This window comes from Gavialis gangeticus, unplaced genomic scaffold, assembly GCF_001723915.1.
Source record: "Gavialis gangeticus isolate Ggan-Ray unplaced genomic scaffold, GavGan_comp1, whole genome shotgun sequence".
Classification (NCBI taxonomy): Eukaryota; Metazoa; Chordata; order Crocodylia; family Gavialidae; genus Gavialis; species Gavialis gangeticus.
The window spans coordinates 23,682,673-23,705,077 of record NW_017729014.1 but is presented as its reverse complement, the minus strand read 5'-3'; the positions used below and the strand labels follow the sequence as shown (position 1 = coordinate 23,705,077).

The window sequence follows — 22,405 nt, the reverse complement described above, 5'->3', positions numbered from 1 at the left end:
TGCTTTTACAAGAACCAGCTAAAAATGAAATAAAAGAACCTGTTAGCACTTTTCTGAGCCAACAGCAAGGCAGAAAGCAGCAGTAAACTAAACTATTTTTAATGCAAGTTTTCCATTAGCTTTAAAAGGATTAATCCAGCATTATAGCAGGAATAGCTACCGCAGTTAACGATGCAGAACAGGTTTCATTCCAAGTATGTTTTCAGCCTCTCAGTTTTTGCCTTTAGGGCTGAAGTTTTCTAGGCATGGTATCTACAGAATGTGTGGGAGGTTATTTTTTAAATGTTTGAGTAGAGATATTTGAGAATGAACTAACAAAACCAAAACCACATTCCCTGAAAAGCTCTTTTGACCTGAAAAATCACAAACAGTTCTAAAGACAAGATGACAGTTTAAATTTGGCAGAGAAATCTCCTCAACTGAGGGGAAGGATGTTTGAATGAAACCTGAGTTTGATTTTCCTGGTTACATCCATCTGAACATAACACATAATAGCTCTCGCAGCTAGTTGCTTCCTAGACTCATAGGGTGAGGTTTGCCCAATGCAAAGAGCCCACAAGACATCCCTGCACACTGGATCCAGGTTCAGTCCAGATCGGGCCCACAAACCAGCACTGAATGCAGCATGCATCCAGGACCACCTACCTGTGCTGTACACCATGCCAGCACTGGGGCTGGCATGTGCTACCAGCAACGTACGGGAGCCGGCATGTGTTCACATGACATGGAGCCTGTCTGGGGTGTGTGCTGCTGTCATCAGCATCTAATGAAGTGAGCTTTAGCTCACACAAGCTTGTGCTATACACATGTGTGCGTGTGTCTGCACATGTGCACACACACACACGCTACAGATACCTACTTTGGCTAGTCTATACGATGCAAATCTACCTTGCCTTCTACTTGACTTCAGACTAACATGGCTAACTACGTCTCTCCATTCATCTATATATAACTGGATAAACAGTTTAACTGTTAGGCAGAGACACTGGTGTTCCTAAAATAATAGACTAGATATAACCCTAGTTTTAGTGACGCTGGTGATTTCCTATCACTAGAAAGCTGTTACCATCAGACTTTATTAGCATGCCAGTGTCACTGCAGTGTCACCAAAAGGATCTCATACCTTTGGTACAGCCATGACATATAACATATATTATAAAAGTTATTGCATAATGTAAGGCACTGAACACCACCTTTACTAAAATGCATTTCCACTTTAAACATTCATTATTATAACCCAGGGACCATTTAAATCTGTGTATCATCTTAGGAGTCTTACAGCATGTAAATCTTTATATTCTTTAAAAATATTAAATATATATTAATCTCTATCACTATACTCCCAAGAAATTAAACAGCAAAACAGCCCTGCTTTTTAACAACCTAATGCAGGGGACAGTAGCCTATAGCCCATGGTCTGGATCCGGCCTGTTGGAACCTTTGGATCTGACCCATGGATGAAGGCTTTGGCTGTGAGCGCTCCCCCCATGCTGCCACAGGGACAAACAGCAGCTATAGTATGGTCCTAGCACCTGGTTGCCTGCTTTTGACTTGGGGTGGGTCATTCTGGCCTGCAGCTGGAAAACTCTGCCTACCCCTGTGTGAATGCACAGTCTCGTATTCCCTCTGCTGACAGTACTTTGCAGTTGCTGTTCTCAAAGCTGTGCGATGCAGACAATAGCAGAAACCATGACAGCCAAAGAAAAATGCCATTCCCTAACAGGAGTGGTCCTAAGACCCCAAGTACAGAAAATGTTAGGAGAAACTATTTATGTTCAAGCTTTTAAGACATAAAAAATTATTCAAAGCAAATGCAACAAAAGTGTATTTATTACCAAGGGGCTGGGAACCAGGCAGACATAAATAGCATTCCCTTGTGTTTGATACCTGATCCCTAGCCAGTGGGTCTCATACTCACTTCGTGAAATACCCCGCATTTATTGCATCCTCTTGTTTGCGTAGAGTAACCCAGCACTGAAATGGTCACTCAAGGTGAAGAGTTCCTTCTCACCATGAAATGGCCCCTTTTGCAGAGCATGCATTTGACCTGCCACTGCTCCACCCACGCAAACCATCTTTCCAAACCTTCTCATCTAAACCAAATAAAATCTATGAAAACAGAAAGCAGAGAATCATTCTCTCTCTCCTTTCACTCTGCCTCTCCCTTGAGTTTTGTCCAAGGCTCTGAACTATGGGAGGCCTTCTACACGAAGCCTTGTGAACGCAGGATTTAAGGACAGATTGACAGTCTTAACTCAGAATTTAAATACTTTGTGTGGGTTTACGAGTTTTCTGGCTCCTCATTACTGAGATGATGACCTTAACATGAGGCCACTGGAAAGCCAGAAAAACATGAGCAGCAATTCAATTTTCTTTCCTCTGCCACCTGAAGTAACTCATTCTTTTGAAGAGCTGAAAGAAGTGGAAGGGTCATTACCTTCCTTTAGGGTGCTCCAAAGTGCGGGAGCAGGCAATGCTCCCTGAGGATAATGTAAAACTCAGTATGAAGAACCAGGGCATACCAATTTGTTTTTCAATCAATTTTATTTCAGTTCAAAGCTGAAGTGCAGACAGATAACAGAGGAAAACAAGCAACACTTTGACTATATTCAGTCCTCCTCAATCTGTAAAGAAGGCAGAATATAGCCACTGCATGGCTTGTTTTCCTGGGCTATCTATCTGCACTGACACTCCGAATGGAAATAAAATAGATTAAAAAATGAATTGGTGTGCCCCAAGTCATCACAGTGCGTTTTCCATTATCCTCTGAAGCAAGGGTTGTTACCTATCCCACTCGGAACAAGGCAGCCCCAATCAGAGAACAAAATTACCTTGTTACCCCAAAACAGCCAATAAAGGCAAAATTTGCTCCACATTTTTGTTCCTGTTGTGCCTCACTGTGCCAGGGATGCCGAATGCATTGCTGAAATTGTATAGGTTTTGGTGACATCTGTAATAAGCACAGGATGCAAGTCAGAGATCTGAGCCTGTTTGTCATGCGAGTTTACATCAGACACTGATTCCACGCTCTAAATGTATAAGTGTTTGCTATGCTGCTTTGAGCAGCTTCATTGAGCCAATCTATTCTCAGTAAAGCACAGGAGAAAATAGACCTCCTATGAGACTAAGACCAGGCAGAGCATGAAATGATCTGTAATGAGCCCTAATCTTCATATCAAAAGGCTCTTGTGGTTTTTAAGGGAAAGGCTTTCAAAAGGACAGTGTTCAAGAAGGGTCAACCCAAAATGGGGACTATTTTCCTGGGTTCTGGTGTGTCTGAAATGCCCTTTTTTCCCCAGGCTTAGGTGCTTAACTCAGGGCTCTCGGCCAGCACCTCCACTCAGAATCCACTCCAGATTGGCATCCACTCTTCAAAGGACAGAGCAGTGGCTGTCCTTTTGTTTTAAAATGAAACTGGAGGAAGTGGTGGAAGTACCACAGTACCCACCCTAACCACCAGTGATTAGCGCACTCACCCAGGAACTGGTGGAGCTGTCCTCAGGATGAGGGAGTTCAAACCCTCTTCTTTCAACCCAGTGAATACTAAAACCAGCAGGCTATGGCTGCTCTGACGGGAAACTCTCCAGTCCCCCAGGTGAGGCTCTGCCACTGCGCAGCAAAGAATGCAAGAATTAATACCCCGGAAAGAACGAAACCGTGATCCCAAGAACCAGGAGTGTAGGTTGTAGCTGTGTTGGTCTAAGGACACAGGCAGACAAGGTTATTTGGGTGAATCCAATATCTTTTATTAGACCAACTTAAATAGTTTCATAGTTGTTAGGGGCTGGAAGGGACCTTACAGATCATCGGGTCCAGCCCCACTCCACTTGGGCAGGAAAGACTGCTCGAATCAGATGACCCCAGCAAGATGGGCATCAAGGCACTTTTTGAAGATCATCCAGGGTGGATGACTGTACCACCTCTGTGGTTAGCCTGTTCCAAACCCTTGGCAGTTGAGGAAATTCTTCTTAGCCAGCTTTTGGGTATAAATATTCTTCATCAGGTTGAGGAAGCACCTGCAGTTGGTGTGCTTTTCCTGGATCAAGAACAATGACTTTGTAGCTTTGAGGCCAAGGCACTAAACTGGGTGGACAAGGAGACAGTTTTTTTTTGTTCCTGCTCCAAGAGCAATTTCTGAATTTTATTTAAGGACCATGTAACTTAATTTTCTTCCCAGAATAGCCATCACCTTGTGGTTATAGCACTCTTTCGGGGAGAGAGCTGTGGGTTTGAATCCCCCCCAGACTAAGGAATATAACCCATGTTTCCCACATCAGAGGAATGCTCTCTAAGCTTTAGGTACACAGAAGAATTGCACGACTGCCTCTTCCCATAGCTGTGTTGTAGAGAAGTGGTCACAACTACATCTTGTGTCAGTGTGTTACACGTGCTCTGTGAACACCTACCTGAGACAGAGTCCCCCCAGAGGACTTTAGGCAAAGGGCACATGGTATCAGTCAGGCTTAGGCAGGAAACAGGCACTTGGCTGCCAAGACGGGGACATTATGAACTCAAAACCACAGAAAGGACCTGGAGGGTCCTGTAAGATCACCAAGTCTGGATCCCTGCCAGGGAGGGGAACTGGGCTCCAACGAGCTCAACGAGGTATTTGTCCAGCCTCCTCTTACAGACCGCCAGAGACAGCGACTGCACCACCGCTGCTGGACGCGTGTTCCAGATTCTAGCGACCCGGACAGAAACAAAGTTTTCCTTATGTCCAGCCAAAACTTGTCCTCAATTAGCTTGTGTCCATTTGGGTGGGGGGGCTTTTCTGAAAAGTTGGTTCATCTAGGTCCTGGTGTCCTCCCTTGGCATATTTATACTGCAAAAGCAGATGACTAGGTACCTTCCTAATGACTCTAACCCCCCTCTATATGTCACATATATTATGCGATGAATAGGTCAACTGTGCAATTGATTTAGACCAGCTACACATGCAAAATAACCACCGGTTAGAGCTAGAAAATGCGTAACAACTTGATAGCCGGTTTCTATCCAGCTTTAATTTGCACGTGTAGCACAGCCGCTCTGCGTACCCGGGAACTCCTGGCCAGGGCGCAGTAGGTGCTGCAGTCCCCTGGGGCGCGGCAGGTGACGCGACCGCGGGGATCCTATCAGGTGTGAACGTCCGGACGGACCCTGGCTCCCGACGCAGGGCTATTTCTTCTGGATTGCAGCGCTGGGCTCGGGTGCATCAGCTACACGTCCCGTACGAGTCCCTCGTGCAGTCGTCACCCTCTGGCTGGACATCGACGCAGTCCCAGATGGGTGCACGCACACTCCTACAAGGCCTCCGCCACACCACCACCGCACAGGGGCAGCTCGCGCTCGTCAGCGTCCAGCTCTGAAGCTGTTGCAGGAGGTGTCCGGGGTGCCGCGTGCCGCAGGACACGCTGCGGTCCACAGACACGCACAACTACGTTTTACAGCCCACTGGACCACCATATACATCGCACACAGGGTTTGTTTTGACGAGTGCCCGCTTGTCCGTATCCCGGGAGATCCTCAGCATCTCCTGCACAGCTTCCCTCGGGCATGTTCAACCAGCCACCGGGGAGCCTGTGCCTCCCCCCCCCGCATGGGCCCGCCACGGGCACCCACTCGCCTCGCTTCGCCACGCCACGCCACGCCACGCCACGCCACGGCCCGGCCCGGCCCGCAGCCAGGAGAACCCCGAGCCCACCGCGCTCCCCCGCCTGCGGCCTGGTCGTCGCCATGGTTACCTTTATTGGGCGCGCCGCGGCGGACACGGGGCCTGGCCGGGCGCCCACGGCGGGAACAATAAAGCTTCAACAACTGCGCTGAGGCCAGGCCTGGGCGCCGCCATCTTGAGGCGAGCGGGAGCCTCCCGCATCACGTGGGGAGGGAGGGCGGCGCAGGAGTGGCTGCGGGGGGTCATGTGATCGCCGCTTCAGGGAAGGGTTGCTTCCTGTCACGTGGGGGGTTGCGCAACCCCCCCAGCTCCATAGCAACTGATGCCCCCATAGCAACTGATGTCTGCTCTTCCCTCACAGCAACTAGCGCCTCTTTGCCCTATAGAAACTGATGCCCCCATAGCAACGAATGTCCCTTTGCCCCATGGCAACTGCTGCCCCCGTGCCTCCCGTCCCTGGGAGGACGTGGCTGAGTGCTCAGCTGTCCCCAGGTCTGGGGCATTGGAGCCAGGCCGCGAGGGCCCCTGTGTGAAACGGCACTTCCCTGTGCTCGTTTTACACTGCCGGTGCGTGCGGTGCCCCCTGCTCTTGTCTGGTGGGAGCGAATCCATAACGAAGCCCTGCTCCTGTCCCCTCCAGCATCTCTTCTCTACCCCTTCCGTCTCTCCCCTCCATGCACCTCATCGTCCTGGCTGTCCGTCTCTGCACCTCCTCCAGTTGTTCGACATCGCGGTGGAGGCGTGGGCATGGTCTTTGGGGCGTGGGCACACCGCGGGTTAGAGCTGTGGGCTGGCAGGGAGCTCCAGAGCTCACATCTAGTCCAACCGCCTGCAAACCACCCCCAACAGTCATCACCTAAACTCTGCATACAACAACCATCAACCCTAGCCCCGGCCCCACCACACGACAGGCAGGGGAACCACTGCAGGCAATGTCCTGCATCTATAAAATGCTGTCAGCATAGACGGTCAGGCCCCATCTGCTGCATCATTTAAAGCATGGAGAGTCGGGGCCTTTCAAAATGTCTCCATAAAACATTTGCCCCTGGCAATACAAGAAACAACTTCATGTTATGTAGAGAAAGAAAATGGGATTATGAGAATGGGCTTTTTTTTTTCCCTGTGAGATCCCCAAAATGTTGGGTCTTGTTTCAGGGAAAAAGACAAACAGTGCAAGCTTGAGCACATATCTATTTTAGTTTTCATCCTGACCAATAAAGCCTTGTATAAAAGGCAGAAAACGGAGAACGAAATCCTATCACTTTGCCGAATCTTCTGCTATGCGAGGTGGTCCTCCTTTGCAGAGGATTTCACTTGTTCCTGTCCTGACTTCTAACTTGCAGGAACTAGACACAGGTGTCTTAGAAAGACATCCAACATCTCCTTACCTGCAGACATCAAAGGATGGAGAACTGCCGCTTCTCAGGGCAGATCAGGTGCTGGCAACCCTTTTTTGCCCCTGTGCGCCACTGCTTGCAAGCCGACCCCTGCCGCGGGCTGTGTTTGGACAAGGTGCTGCCTCTCAGCCAGAAGAATAGCACATCGGGTACATTTTTGTTAGCACATTAATGTTCTGCTCACAAAAGCTTATGCATCTCTGATTCTCTTAGTTTATAGGGTCATCTCTACACTGTCTTTGACCTGACTTCAGGCTAACAGGGCTAACTACCTGTCTCTGTATTTAATGAGAAAGGCATACCCATAAGGAGGAAGTGTTTTGTTCTTGAAGGGGTAGAGATGGGATCTCCTATGTCCTTTTTTAAGTCACTCTTGCAAGTCCTATGTGCTGTCACATGAGCTGGGTGCTTGCAGAACCGAAGATCCCAGCAACCCCCCTGCTCTACGCTGCAAATGTTGAGGCCACGGAGCCAAGCAGCATCAGGTTCGCTATGGGCAGGGGGTCATTGTGAACATTTGTGTGTTGACCACTAGGTGCCACTGCTGTGTCACTCAACGTGGCCAAGTGGGTTGTGAAAGCTGGATTCGGAGCAGACGGACCAAGCAGGATCTGCACAGGATCCTGCAGAACAGTGGGCAACACAGTCCCCACTTGCAGAGACATGCCCTGAGCATGCATCTCTGTCAGCAGGGAAAGGCACCTCCAAAGGGTCCCTGGGCTAAGACTGGCCAGTCCCAGCCCCAGGACCACACCGGAGTGATGAACTGGCATGTCTTGGTAGGAGGGGGAAGCTGGGCAGGCACCCTGGGGGCTGCGGGTCCCAAACCTGCACAGGAAGAATTCCTTTGCTCGTAGTGAGCTCCATCCCCAGGTTGCCACATCTCCTGCTGTACGCTGGAGGGCAATGTTGGAGTTTGAAAAGACAGGGTATTACTCTGAACTGAGAACATGATTTTCCATGCCATGCCATGCCGGTATGCAGCCCCCTTTCTTGAAAGGCGGAGAGGAGGGGCACTTCAGCCTTTTAAAGTTCATCATGTTTCCATTGTTAACCTCTCCATGTTCATCATGTTTTTATGACCCAAACATGAACATTCGTTCTCAGTTGAATCCTTGCAAGGAAAATACCAGCCAGACAGCACATCTTTCACAATTGCTTCAATTCCTTTTTTTTTCCAGCCAAAAAAAGCTAAACAAGTATCCAGTCTCCATCTGGAAGCCCTGCCATTGGGATCAGTGGGGAGCTGGGGGAACGGGGAGGGTGGCCACCACGTGCCAGACAGGCACAACAGGGCATGGGGAGAGGGGACATGCAGTTGCCCCTCACTTAGTGCCGTAGTTATGTTCTTGAAAAATGCAATTTTAAGTGAAACGATGTTAAGTGAATCCAATTACATCAGAGTAGTAGTTACCTACTACCATGCAGCAGCCAAACAATGTTATAGCTGAACATTGTGCAACTTTAAACAAGTATGTTCTCTAATAGATCAGCGACGTAATAACGAAACAACATTAACCGGGACGATGTTAAGTGAGGAGTACCTGTACACTGACACAGACACACCTCACACTCAGAAAGGTTTAATGGCGCAAGCCTGCACAAGCTGAAAGGAGTTTGTATATAGGAGGCTGCACAAAGGCAGACAACTCTCAGGAACCCATCAGATTCACAGAGGAAGATGGACACTGCCCACATAGGTGTCCAACTTAGCCAGGGCCAAAAAGGGCTATGAAAGCTGGCATTCTTTTGCCACCTGTGCATTTATATCCCTGGACAATTAAACTGCCCCTAGCCCTACTTTGCTAGAAGCATTGGCTCTGGCGATCCACAGGCAGAGCCCACCCAGGACCCCGCAAGCCAGCCTGCCTGTCTACAGGCACTGGGATCTCCCTTGTCTGCAGCCCAGCCGCACTCCAGGTTCCCTCCAGAGGGTTATGCAGACAATTGCAGGCTGCTCACTGCTGGCAAGGCAGAGTCCATAATGGAGAGAGCCAAGCCAGGTCAGACCACGTTGCAAACCCCTATTCACTGATGGAGGCGTTCTTTCAGATTCTCCGACCTTCCCCCTTGAGCATGACAGCCTGTGGGGAGAACTGTGGCAGCTGGTCAGTTCTGAGGGAGGCCATGGACTTGAAGCTGAGTCTACCCAGAAGAAATGGAGGGACATTTTTCTGATGTAAAATAACTTTTCTGCCTTGCTGCAGGGGGCTGTACATGTAGCAATGGCTTGAAATTGCAGCAAAATAGGTTAAGATTGAATATTAGGAAAACTTCACGGTTAGGCAGTAAAGCAGACTGCTTCGGCTGGAGGTCCTGAAGAAGAGGTTGGATAAGTATTGGTCAAAGATAATTTATGAGTAGATCACGCCTGGGGTGTGAAAAGCAAGAGTTGGAAGCCCAGGAGATCCACACACATCCCAGAGACTTTTCAGAGCATCATGAGAAGAGCTCTGCAACCCAGAGCAGGTGGATAGGACCAATTGGAGCTCCAAAATCAGCCTGGTTACCAAAGAAGATGACAGGAGCTGGAGTAGATTTATGCAGGGGTTTGGATGATGATATGTTCTCCAGTCAAGGTGTGTGATGTGCCAGGCTGTGTCGATGGTCCCCAGGTTGCAGTGCAGAGTGGAGTGTGTCTGCTTATTCTTCCTTGGCATCCTTTCTCCTATGGTCAGAATGCCACCAGCCAAATCCTTGATTCCCAAAGTGATTTAAATATAAATACCTTTGTGCCCCAATGCCAGATTCCCATAGGTATTTGTATCCAGCAAGGTATAGGAAGGATTGTCAGGTGGCTGTGTGCCTCATCTAGCTCAGCATGTTGGTACCCATCCTTGCTATCACAAACAGGGAACACAATATGCCTTAATCATTTTGATGAGCAATGACTTCTAGTCCACATTCTTTTCAGTGGTTTGGGGTCAGTACGGATCACCAGTGTATATGATGATTTTCTCACCACTACTAGCCTGCTGATCACTCTGTGTTACTTCCAATGAGTGTAACCTTGCCTCTTCTTTGCAAGCTTCCCAGCTCCTTTTTCAGCAGCTCTACCCAGGCTAATGAGCCCCTCACTTCTTATACTCTCATTGGCTGCCTACGGTGGCTGCTTCTAACTTCTGTTTGCAATCAGAGAAAAATAAAAAAGACCTCATGAGAGTAATTTAACCCCCTGCTCCAGGCTGGACTGTCTAAACCAACCCAGACTAGTACTTGGTTAATCTACACTTACAAACTTTCAGTGATTCTACAGCCTCTCTGGGTGATCTGTCCCAGTGCTTATCCACCCTAGGAAGTAGAAAGCTTTTCCTAATAGCCAACTTAAATCTCTCTTGTTTCAGTTTAAGTACATTCATTTTGGTCTTGTCCTTTTGGTGTCCAGCTCTCTGAAACGTGTATGACAGTCTATAAGAAGGCTGGGGCCATGGTGGCTTCTCCCTCATCTCAATCAACTGATCATTGATTAATAGCATCATTACAAATGGCAGCAAAAGGGTTGGCAGCCTGGTTTTGTAGTACACATACATTGAAAACGCTGAGATCTGTTGAAGTCAGACAACGTCCTCTTGACCGGAAGGATCCATATTTGAACCATTAAGTCGTTCTGTTTCTCATTCCCCATGCACGCATACCCATAGGCTGGTCGTTTTTCTTTCTACTTTTTGTGTTGCTTTCCACTGTGCACACTGGATCATACCTGTATTTTCAGATTGTCTCTGTCCTGCCTCTTGAGTTCCTTTCACTGAAGCTTATATGCTAATGGATCCTTGCAATTTGGATTTCATTTCTCCAGGATTAGGAGAACTTCTCTAGGCAGTCTCTTCCCTAGGCTGGAATTGCATGTTCTACCAAAAGTCCCATCTCTAGGGGATCTGTACTGTCTCCACAGTTACATGTGGATGCCACATTTCTCAGGTTTGAGCTGTTTCTATTCCCTTTTCTGCTTCTTAGTTTCCAGTAAGAAAACAGCATCTCTCTGCAGTTATCCTAGCACCCATCCAACATCATTATCATAGGTACCAGTATCTCAGGTATTATCCCTACCTAGCATGGGAGTCTCCCTCACTTCTCATCCTTTCTCTGAGTCAGATAATAAATCTTTATGATAATTCATCATCTTTATCTCCTGCAAGAAGCTATGTATACAGATTCAAATATCACCCTTGCTTTTTGTTTGGGAATCCAGCAATCCAGGGGTTCTGAATGCCTCCACATCACCTGGGGGTTGTTGATTGTAGCCGTGTTGGTCTATGAACATAGGCAGACTAGGATCTTTGGGTAGATGTAATATCTTTTATTAGACTGACTAAATAGTTGAAAACAATGTTCTTTGCAAGCTCTCGGGTACCAACACCCTTCTTCAGGCATAGGGAGAGTCTGCTGGTGAATTGTGTACTCTCCTGGTAGAGTATATTGGCTCCTGTTCTACCCAGGAGAGCACACAATTCACCAGCAGACTCTCCCTATGCCTGAAAAAGGGTGTTTGTGCCCAAAAGCTTGCAATGAACAAATTTTCCAAGTATTTAGTTAGTCTAATGAAAGATGTCACATTGACCCAAAGAACCTTGTCCACACTGCCTGATTTCTCTGCTTTTAAGTGCTGAGTTGTTTTCCTAACAATTGCACTCTCTTCTTTGCTGCAAGTCTCATTAGACTGAGTGCTGCCAACATGCTCAGTATCCTGTATGCTTGGTAATAACACGAGAGAACTCCATGGTTGTAAAAATAAACTGTCTCTCTATTAAGAGAGCTATTAACAGAAGTGCTGCAATATTCTAGCCATGTTCAACCAGACTTGGTGTCCCTTCCACAGTCTCTCCCTTTGCAGCCTGTACTCATCTCTACAGGGTCCATGCAGGTTGCTTTTCAAATCACCCTTTCCTAAAGGGCGGAGGCTTGTGCCAAATCATTTAGTCCTCAGTATGCAGGCTGTGTTTTGTGGTTGTAACTCAAACTGAACAGGTGAGAGGAAGCAAGATTTGTAATTTTCTCTGTGAGAGGTGGCAAACAAATTCCCTGTTACTTATTACCTTGTGTTGCCTGCTGCTTACACTTCAGCTATTCAAAATAGTTTTCTCAGATCCCAAGAGATCCGGGAGTTGGAGCCCAAACAATGATCTGTGCATTCTTCTCTGTCACCATTCATATTCTATTTAAAATGTTTCAGTAATCCACACAAGCAGAAACAACAACATGACTTTGGGGACCATGATCATGTCGATAGCCAGGGATAGTTAAGGCTGGCATTTGTCTTCACAGGGCCAGATCCATGGCTCTGACCTAGCCATGCAGGAAGTTATAATGCCTCTTAGTTTGGCAGGGGCTAGATCCCATCTGGAGCACTGTACGCAGTTTAGGGCTGTATACTTTTAAAAGAATATGGATAAGTTAGAAGGGGCCAGGTGATTAAAATGATAAAAGACTTGGCAAATAAGGAGAGACTGAAAGAAAGAGGCATATTCAACTTATGGAAAAGGTGGTTAGGAGGGCACATGATAGCAGTCTTCAGATCTCTAAAGGGCTGCCATGAAGAAGAGGGAGAAATCCTTTTCTCCATCGCTGCAGAGAGTGGGATGCAAACCAGTGGCTTGAAGTTGCAGCAAAGTTTAGACTGGACATCAGGAAAAACTTCTTCACTGTCAGAGCAGCGAGGCAGTGCAATAGGACTCTTTGGCCCAATGAATTTTTAAGTATTAAATGGAACAGTTTCAACAGGAGAGAGAGTGAAATCCCACATCTTTTAGTATGCCCTATCACTTTGTGGTTAAGATATTAGCCTGGGAGGCAGAAGAGTTTGGTAAAAACCTTCCACTATGAGAGGGGATTTAAAAAAATGCATTTTCCACATTCTTGCAAAGTGCCTTGAACACTGGGCTCTTGGATACAGGCAGGAGAGGGGAAGGGTGCCCTGCTCTCTGGCAGATGCCTTATGCAAGAAAGGACAGATGCATCTTAAAATCTGACAGTCTAGGGCAGTCTTTTGGGATGTGGGAAAGCTGGGTTCAACTCCCCATCGAGAGAGAAAAGAGCTGAATCTGGTTCTCCCCCGCCATGGGTTAGTGGTGCCCTTCTCACTGGCCTCTTGAGTAAGAGAGGTGTGAAAGTATCATCTCCTCACTGTATTTTTCTGCCTAAATTATTCCATACATTCAACCCAAATTTGCAAATCATTTTGGAATCAATTACAACCACACTTATTTTCCAAAGAAAGAAAAAAAGAAATTAAGGGGGGGAAGAAGCAGCAGTTGCCAAGCCCTACTTATGATTGCCCCTACACCGCAGCAGTCTTTGCAGAACCCTGCTCCCCACCCGTGCAAACCAGCTCTCCCCTGGGGGCAGCTAATCTGACTGACACTATTAATACCCAGCAACCAGGCTGGGGCTGCAGGAATTCGGCCTGACAGCCCAGTTCCCGTATAAATCACCAGGTCACGGAAGTCACAGCATTTATAAATATTGATATTGTCTTTGGGGAAATTCACCATTTCAGAGAGGAAGGTTTTTTTAAGCTGCATTAAATGGAGACGCTGGAGTTATTTTTGGCTCTGTCAACAGTATAGATCTGTGTGGATGCCCTGTGTGTGGGGATGAAGTGCGGGAGCCAGGGACCCGCTCCCTGCTACTGCTTCTCACTCCCCTAGTGTTTCAGCAGCAGCTCGGTGCTGCCGGGATATTTACTCTGGGGTCTCTCTGGGCAGGAGTCAGGGACCTGGAAGGGGTCTGGCTGTCACAGGACCCCTTTGAAAGGAAAGCAAAGTGTTTCTGCCTCACTCACTCGATTCACAGCACTCTCCTCGCCTGCAAGGGAAAGAACATTCCCTGGATACTCACGACTGCCTGCTCCACGTCTGCAAAAGGCCTGCTGTAGAGGCAAGAAACAGTGGCATTACTCTTGGCTGTGTTGGTTGCTTTCTACCGAGACCTATTTTGCAATGTCCAGAGCCTGGGAAATCTGCCACCATCCCCACCACGGCCTGTGCCCACCATTTGAATCTCTAGAGCTAACAAGGCTTCTGGCACATGCGCCTCCTGTTCCTGGAGATAACAGGGAAGTGTAGAGGAGGACTGAAAATCAGGGGAGCTGAAAGTAAACAGCATTACAAACTCCTGCCCAAGCTCCCAATAGACAGCAATCCCTCTGACTGGGACAGTACTTCACATCCACTCTGCACATGTTGGAAGTTGCCCTTGAAAAGCCACAGGGCCCAATAACCACTGTACTGAGCAGACATACCTGTGAAGAGCGCTATGCATTCACGTGTGCCAGCAAACTGTGCTCTTTGCATCAATTATCTGCTTTCGCACACACACAGAGCATATCTTAGTCAAACTCTCATCAGATGTATCATCTATCCTCCCCCCTCCCAGGGGCTGGGCTCCTAATGACTCCCCAGGTATTTAGTTATGTGATATGGACACCATCATGTCAGGGAAAAGCTATTTTGGCTCTAGGCTGTATAAGGAATTCCTAGCAAGCTTTCCACAAACCCAGCTAAGAACTAAGGAATCTGGTACAGTAGGTCTGGCATAAAGGACTGCGCAACCGGCCCCAGGACATGTCTTAAGGGCTGAAAAAGTAAAGCCACTCTTGAGCGAGACCAACGGGGGCAGGTCTCCCAGCCAGCACTGTGCCCTCCCGGCTGGTTCAAGTCTGCCCCTTCCTTGGGGGGGAGGCTGAGTTAGACCCTGGCTTTGCCCCATCTCTGGTTTCCTGGGGGTCACAGAGGTTTCTCTGCCGTCACTCTGCATGTCAAGGGAAGGCACTCTCTGAAAGTTAGTCCAGGTGAGACAAACAGGATGCTGCTGGGTCTAACAAGGGGAGTCTTGAGTCTAAAAAGGATGAGAACTGCTGTGCCGGAGGCTGCCTGTAGTCACGTACCCTTCTGGCATGTCACTATGTGAAGGGGCATTGCCATCTAGTCCCCTAGTACAGAGGAGACTGATGGGCTTGTAGGAAATGGCAGTCCCTTTTTGGGAGAGTGCAGGATTGTAGCAGGCCCTCTGGAAATGGCTGGGCTCTAGGCAGGACCTGGGGGAGGGCAGGGCTCTAGACCCCCCAGGGCAGACTAAGGTGCGGGAGGGGAGAAAGGACGCTGGGCAGGTGCCTGGGAAGAGAAGAGGGAGAGCAAAGGTCTGTCTGACCTGTGGAAGGGAGCACGTTGTGAACTTCAGGACAGTCCACAGCTCCAGCCATGCCCCAGGGAGCATGCCGAGTAATTGCATTTTTGTGGGGTCTGGTGAAGATTTCGAAACAAAAAACTGCACAATAAAATGTGAGTGAGCAGGCGCCAGGGTGGGTGCAGGGAGTACTAATGAGAACAAGCTTTTCCGAAAGCCTCACCATCTAATTCAAACCAGTTAGATAAGAGTGAGCATCGTCTCCCCTCCCAAAGCAATGTGTTTGCTGTTGGCCACTGCGGGCTGGGGAGTGCTTGCAGAGAAATCCACAGCCGCCCAGATACAAAGGCAGCAACGTGGCTGCGGCGGTCTCTGCTGCAGCGCTGAAAGAGACATCTGCTGAAGCTCCAACCCCGGGAGCTGACAGTCGAAGACCCCAGTCCTGCTCCCATCAAGCTGGGTGTGAGCCTTGCTACAGACCCCCATGAGGGAAGCAGGCCCCGAGCCCATGAACTGCAGGGTGCTGTGAGTTCCTTCGAAAGAGACCACAAGGTGCCACTCAGTATTAGCGCTGTTAAGTGTGCAAACATCAGCATGGGGTTTACAAGGATTTCGGATCCATAGTGCCCAAAACAGTCTGACCCGCTGGGGTCTTTCAGTTCTTGGCAACTGAAGAACCTCTCTAGTATTCTTCCATAGTTAACAAATGAGTGAAAGCTGCAAGCTGGCATTTTCCATGGGGTGCTCCCAGTCTAATAAGTCATGCCTTGTGTCTAAAATGGCTAAGAACCACTGCTCGAAGCCCACCACAGAGGGAAAGTGGACGCACGATGTAAGATACCACTGGCCAGAGAGTCTGGACTCCCTTGGACCAATGATTCCTCAGAAGCACGAGGAGAGGTGATAGCTTTCACCCCTTTGTGGTCATGGGGCCATATTAGAACAATAGAAAGATGCAGCATTTGAAGCTCAACAGAGCCCCACACCAGTTTAAATTGTTATGCAGCCCAGGGCCAACCTTGGCACTGTGAAGATGGGTGGAGAGCAGCCAGAAACAGCATCAAGTGACTTCACCTGGGTGCAGGGCAATTCAGAGTACTGCTTAGCTTAGGCAGGCAGAGCTGTCAGGTGCTGCAACTCAGGCCAATTAGTGAATGAGATTGAGAGAGAGATTCTTCCCACCACACCTGCTAGTCTGGGGAAAATACCCAGAGACTACAAATTCAGGTCTCTCTCTTTCTACTACTTGCTGCTGCTGTTTCTGTGCACTTCCCAGTTCTCGCTGCAAGTGAGACCTCTGATCCCTACCAGTGGAAGCAGGCTAATAGCCTTCTCCCATTCCATAAAGAAGGTAGCTGAAAGTTTGCATGAGGCCATTTCAGGCAGAGCTGGACATAGAAACCTGGACTGTCCAAGCGTGGGTCCAAATCTCATGCATTCAGTGATGCTGCCTTTCCAAACGAATGTGCTAAAGTTGTGTGGTGGATGATGCTCTACGTGTTTCTGAGCACAAACCTTCCAGCAATGACAGTCTTTTAATACACAGACCATGCTCTTCTATCTCTGGGATCCAGGGGATCTCTCTTAGGTTAGTATATGCCCTGGGAGTTGATGCCTCAAGGCATGGCTAGTGACTACAGAGCTTTTCACCTGCAAGGCACCAGTTCAAACACAGCACAGCTCAGTCAGGACTGAAGGGTGTTTCCATGTCATGGCTCCTGGACGGTCTCCCTTCAGCCTGCACCCCTTGCTCCCTGTCCCCTGCCCCTCCACTCCTTGCTGACCCCTGTAAGGGGACAGAAGTTGCCTCAGCTCAGCTCAGCTCCTGCAGTGTCCAACCTCTGGACGTGGTCAATGAGACCTTTCTGCCTGGCCTATGCCACGAAGTTGATCTTATCTCCTTGTTGTACCAGAGATCCTGGCAGCCAGGGAAATGCATGGGGCGCGTGCCAAGTGCAGGTTTGCCAAGCTCATCCTGCACCTGCCAGGGCCTCCTGACAAAGTGGTGTCACTGCGGTGGGCTGCAAGGCCACAGCGGAGGGGTGAGAGGCAGCCTTTGCCAGTTCACGTGGGTGGCAGCTGCATAGAGGGGGCTCTGTTCTGCACAAGCTGCAGCCTAACCACTACCCCATTTGTCATTTCTCAGACGCTTCCCTGACACTTAATAAAGCTGTTCCTGGCCTGCTGCAGGGCTGCGAGGCCCTGGCTGCTTCTGGGAGAGGATCTGTGCAGATGGGGGATCTAAGATTAGGAAAGCAGAGTAACGAGGGGTGATGGAAACAACCTCCAAATGAGTCAGATACATGAGTCAGCGGGTCCCAAAGTGCACAGACCGCAGGGCCTAGCCTCAGCAGAGCCACGTGAGTGGGAAAAAGTCGGGGCCCCGCTCGCTGCTTACCAGATCTGCAGGGAGATAGCTGAGCCAAGCGGCAGGTCTGCTGCTGGCTAGCCCAGCACACAGGGCACTCAGGTAGGACTTGGAAGAGAGAGCAAGCTCTCTGCCCTCTGCAGCCAGCTCCAGGGGGGCTGAATCCAGCAGATGTGCTCAGACAACCCCTAAAACTCCCTTCCAGCGTTGGGTTCAGCGCTCTTGGCCCCCTACCATTGTAACAAAACAACCTCATGGTCCTGGTGCGTCCTTCTCTGAATAGCTTAAGGATTGGGTTATGCACTCAGGGAGGGGGACATCCAGAGCTCAGACCCTCTTCAGTCTGGGGGGATTCAAACCCATGTCTCCCACTGCTAGGAAAAGCTGCAAAAAAGGGCTTATAGCACACTTGGATTTATTAACAGGGTTATCATATGCAAGTCACAGGAAGTCATTCTTCCACCTTACGTAGCATTGCCGAGGCCTTACCTGGACCACTCCATCCAGTTTTGGCCACTTGGCTTCAGAGGGACAAATTGGAGGGAGTCTACAGGAAAGATTAGAGGTCTAGAAATCATGACTTACAGGGAAAGTTTGGGAGAATTGGGAATGTTTAGTCTAGAGAAGTAGAAGAGGCACTTGATAAAGTCGACAGATGCACAAAAGGGTTGTTATAAAGAGGATGGATTCCCCGTGCCCTCAGGGGATAGGGCAAGAAGTAATAGGCTTAAAATTGCAAAAGGGGAGATTTAAGTTAGGTATTGAAAGAGCTCTCTACCTAGGAGGGTGGTTAAACACTGGAACAGATTATTAGAGCCTTGTGGAGTCTCTGTCACTGTGAAGTATTTAAATGAAGGTTAGATAAACATTTGTCTAGGATGGTTTAGACAAGGATGATCCTGCTTTGAGCTGGGAGTGGGGCCAGATGACCTTCTGCAGGTGCTTCCAGCTTTATTTTTCTAAAAACAGTTAGATGCCAAGTTCAGCCAGGACCCTCCAATTTGGCTGAAGCTGGGCTACTTTAGACTCTCAGAAATTACCTGGATCAGCGGTCTTGGTGCCTCATTCTCACCAGCTGCTCTGGCAAGCGCTCTCACCACCAGGCTGAGAGCGAGGCTGGATGCAGAAGCTAATGTGTGACAGAAGATGCCCAGTTGGAGCCAGACTATATCCCTCTTACTTGGTGCAGACTATATCCCTCTTATTCAGTGCAGACTATATCCCTCTTATTCGGTGCACATTATATCCCTTTTACCTGGTGCAGACTATATCCCTCTTATTCGGTGCAGACTATATCCCTCTTACTTGCTTACCGGTGGACTTAGGCATCAAAACTCATGTCTATCCCACCCTCTTCAAGTCCCTGAACGTCCACATTGCATCTGCTTTTGGAACACACCCTCATTTGGTCTTTAACTGAGACACAAGCAAGCAGTGAGGAGAGACCCTCCCCCCACACACGCACATGCACACCCCATTTGTATTCACAGTTTTGCAGGCACTAGAGCAGGGTGGACTAGATTGGCACGAGGTGCCTAAATCCCCCGATGGGCCTAAGAGGTGGAACAGAATCTATCCCTTCAGCTTCATATCAGAATGCAGACAGAAATGTCATTGAGGAGTGTAGACAGCGCATTAACCTTTCTCTCTACCACAGAGTTGGCACAACCAGAAAAGTGATCACACACAGCAGCTCTTATGTCCTCAGGGGTCTGCTCCTTCTGTGCAACACCTGGGGGTGAACACTGTCAAATACATCCAAATGCTTGAGCAAGTACTTATTTTCTATTGCTGTAAGGAAGGAGTGGAAAGGCAGAAGAAAGGCTGTGGCTATTTAAATTCAGTGTCCAATCTTATCGGTCTGCTAGAGCATTCTCTGTGAAGCTGGGCTTCCTGCATCTGCAAAGCAAACACACTTCCCACCAGGTGGATGAGCTGAAAGGTGACAGGAGGAGGAATGCAGTCCAGCTAATTCTTCCACCAAGAAGTAATGGATAGGCTTTAGATCAGGGGTCGGCAACTTGCAGCCCGTGGGTCAGATCCAGTCTGCAACGGCTTTGGGTCTTGTCCCCGGAGCTGCGGGTTTGGCAGCGTTTGGAAGCAGGCAGGGGGTTAGGCAGTCAGGCTTCGCCCGAGGGAGATCCCTCCCTTTGATATGCTGCAGTCCACGGTGCACCAAGCATGGAGCTTTTGAAGAACTCGGAGAGGCAAAATGAGCAGAAGAAAGAGGCTCAGCTAACGGCAGCAAAAATGAAATGTGCAGTGTTCATTAACGATTTTTTCCTGAGCACGGTAAATTTATGCAACATCCGGCAAACACATAAGTCATGTTCGCTGTCACACAAACCTCATAGAGGCAAAGTTATAATTTGCCCTGTTATTTTAGTAACCATGCAAACCACATGTTGACATGCTGTAGCTCAGTCCTTTGACCTGACTTATCTCTAAACATTTGGGGTGACTTTCACTAAGATATTCTTTTGCCCATCTCTGCTTCTGCTCAGGGACCGTTTGGCACCTCTGGGTACCTCTAAATGTTGTGTGAAACAAAACAGACACTTTAATCCCGTTTAATCCCGAACTCCTTGGCCCACATGTCTTCTAGGTTCATATGAATGGGCATTTGTGCCAGGTTTGCATGTGTGACTTCTAATCCTCGAAGGAGGCTACTGATTTCACCCTGGGTGTCACTGCTATTCCCCAGGCAGAGGTTAAAGCCACAGAGTCTTTTCTGTGCACCTGAAAATACTTATAGTTTCATTGAGTGTGAAGCACCTGTGTCTTTAGTTACTAGTAGAGGCTGCTGCAACAACTGGAAACTTATCTAGCCTTATTTTGTCTGCCTTCCTTCTTCATTGGATATTATTTTTGCCTTTTTCTGCCATTTTGAAAATCTGCCAGAGTCTTTTCTCCACGAATAGTCAACAAACCTTGCCTGAAAGACCTCTAAACACTCCCTTGAATAAACTAAATAGTTCAAACTCCAGGAGTCGTTCCTTGTAAGTCAGGTTTTCTAGACCTTACATTGTTCTCATAGCTGTTTCCTGAACCTTTCCAACTTTCCAATATACTTTTAAGGTGTGGACACTAGAACTGGACGTCTCATTTCAGCAATCATGTCTCCAATGCCATGTGCAGAAGTCGTACAAGCTCTTCCCTCTGACCTGATATTCCACTGCATTTATGAGCAGAGACAGCGTTCCCCCTTTTCACGCCAGCATGGACAGTACAATCTCATAGTTAGACTTGGTTTTGTCTATCAGGACCCCTTAGTCTATTCCAACGTCTCTGTTTGCTATGGGAACAGTGCCCCATCCTATAATTAAGACCTGAAATCTTGGCTCTTGGATACGCATTGCATTTATACTACAAAGCCCTTGATTTGGCTATATGAAAAGGTCGGGTTCATCCCTACTTCTCCAGCTTGCTGCTTTGTGTGCTGTCAATACCACATCTGTGTTTTCCTTCAGATAAGAGGTAAGTCCTCCCCCTCTCTCCCAGGCAATACCTCTGCTCTGTCATTAATCTCAAAAAACAAGGTCTTCACATGAGGCCATTCCTACCCTGGAACATGCCTGTTGTTTCAAACTAGGACTGAAGAGCTTCTCCTGTTTTCTCCAAGTACAGCCACGGGCACATCAGAAATATATTTCAGACTCCTGTTGTGACGTATTTGCCAGAAGATTTCTATTGCGTCTGATGCTTGTATGGCTAAAATCAGTGTGTTTTAAAAAATCTGATTGCTCCAAGTCATGTTCGTGTCAGGAATCAGTTGAAAGGGTTAAGCTGCAAGTTTCATGAGCTGGTAGAGAGACCGTAGGCTGCTCTTAGCGAGGCAGACAGAGAGAAGCAGGCATCCAAAAGCCCTCTTCCAAGCATCAGTTCACGTCTGCATCAAAGTGTCCTCAAAGTGACATTGGTGACCTATAGGCTGAGCATTTTCAAAGTCTGAATGTCACATAGGCCCCTGGCAGTTGTCAAGAGAATGGCACGGTTGGGATCTGGGGGGTCTTGTATCCCATCCCAAACACTGTGCCTCCTTCCATGGCAGACACGCACCGTTTGGGATGGGGCATGCCGTGCAGTTCCTCCTATTCCTATTGCACTGCTCTGGACCTGCCCCAGCCCCGTCCTCAGCTGCACGGCTCTTTCACAGCTTTGAAAAGTCCTTTCTTTCTGATTTCTTCGAGGGCAGGAATTGACCCCCAGCAAACCCCGGGGTGTTAGACAGGGGAGAAGGGCCATCCTGTGCTTTATCCACACGGGCCGTGTAGCTGGGCCACATGCCTATATTCTAGGCTCTCATGAGCGGGCTGCCTTGTCTGCTCACTTCCACGGGCTGTCTCTGCTCCCCAAGGAGCTCCTCAGCCAGTCGGTTCAAGAACACCATCGTTATGTAACGACAAGCAAATAAATCAAACCCTTCTGCCGTGTCCCAAGACCTCAAGGGAGCTCTTTGGCGCTGGGTCCCAGCACAGCAGGCTACCCGCTTCCTGCAGCAGTTGCATTCACAGGTTCCTTCCTCCTCTTGCTTAGGAAGCTCCCAGCACGACACTCGCTGCCTATCCAAATGCCCTGTCGTTGGGCTTTCCCGACAGGGCGGTCTGTTCCTTCTTCAAGGGACATGCTGGCCCGTTGCAGCCCTCCTCTCTATGACTTATGCCCAGGGATTTTTTAGCCCCCTATTCAAGGCAGTCTCTGTGTGCATGCTTGCTTACATGCCCTCAGTGCAGGAGTAGGAGAATGCAACCTGTGTGCAAGTGCCAGAAGCACCACTCACATGGCTAGAAAAGCTGCTATTGCACGGCAGGTACCAGAACGATATCCCTCTTGGAACTGAAACACTTCTCCATCATCAACCAAAGA

General features: G+C 48.6%; 1 protein-coding gene and 1 long non-coding RNA gene across 2 annotated transcripts in view; one reads left to right on the top strand and one right to left on the bottom strand.

Annotated features, from left to right (window-relative positions):
• The window catches only part of ZBTB40 (zinc finger and BTB domain containing 40), a 42,801-nt gene extending 36,897 nt beyond the window's left edge, over nucleotides 1-5,904 (bottom strand). The window contains exon 1 of the mRNA XM_019512036.1: nucleotides 5,724-5,904. The gene's annotated coding sequence lies outside the window, so the exon portion shown is untranslated. The remainder of the gene's footprint in view (nucleotides 1-5,723) is intronic.
• Nucleotides 5,905-8,468: 2,564 nt separating this feature from the next.
• LOC109293879 lies at nucleotides 8,469-21,151 on the top strand. Its single transcript, XR_002096417.1, has 3 exons — nucleotides 8,469-8,596; nucleotides 14,448-14,454; nucleotides 21,142-21,151. It is a non-coding gene; the product is annotated as an uncharacterized LOC109293879 (long non-coding RNA).
• Nucleotides 21,152-22,405: the final 1,254 nt, after the last annotated feature.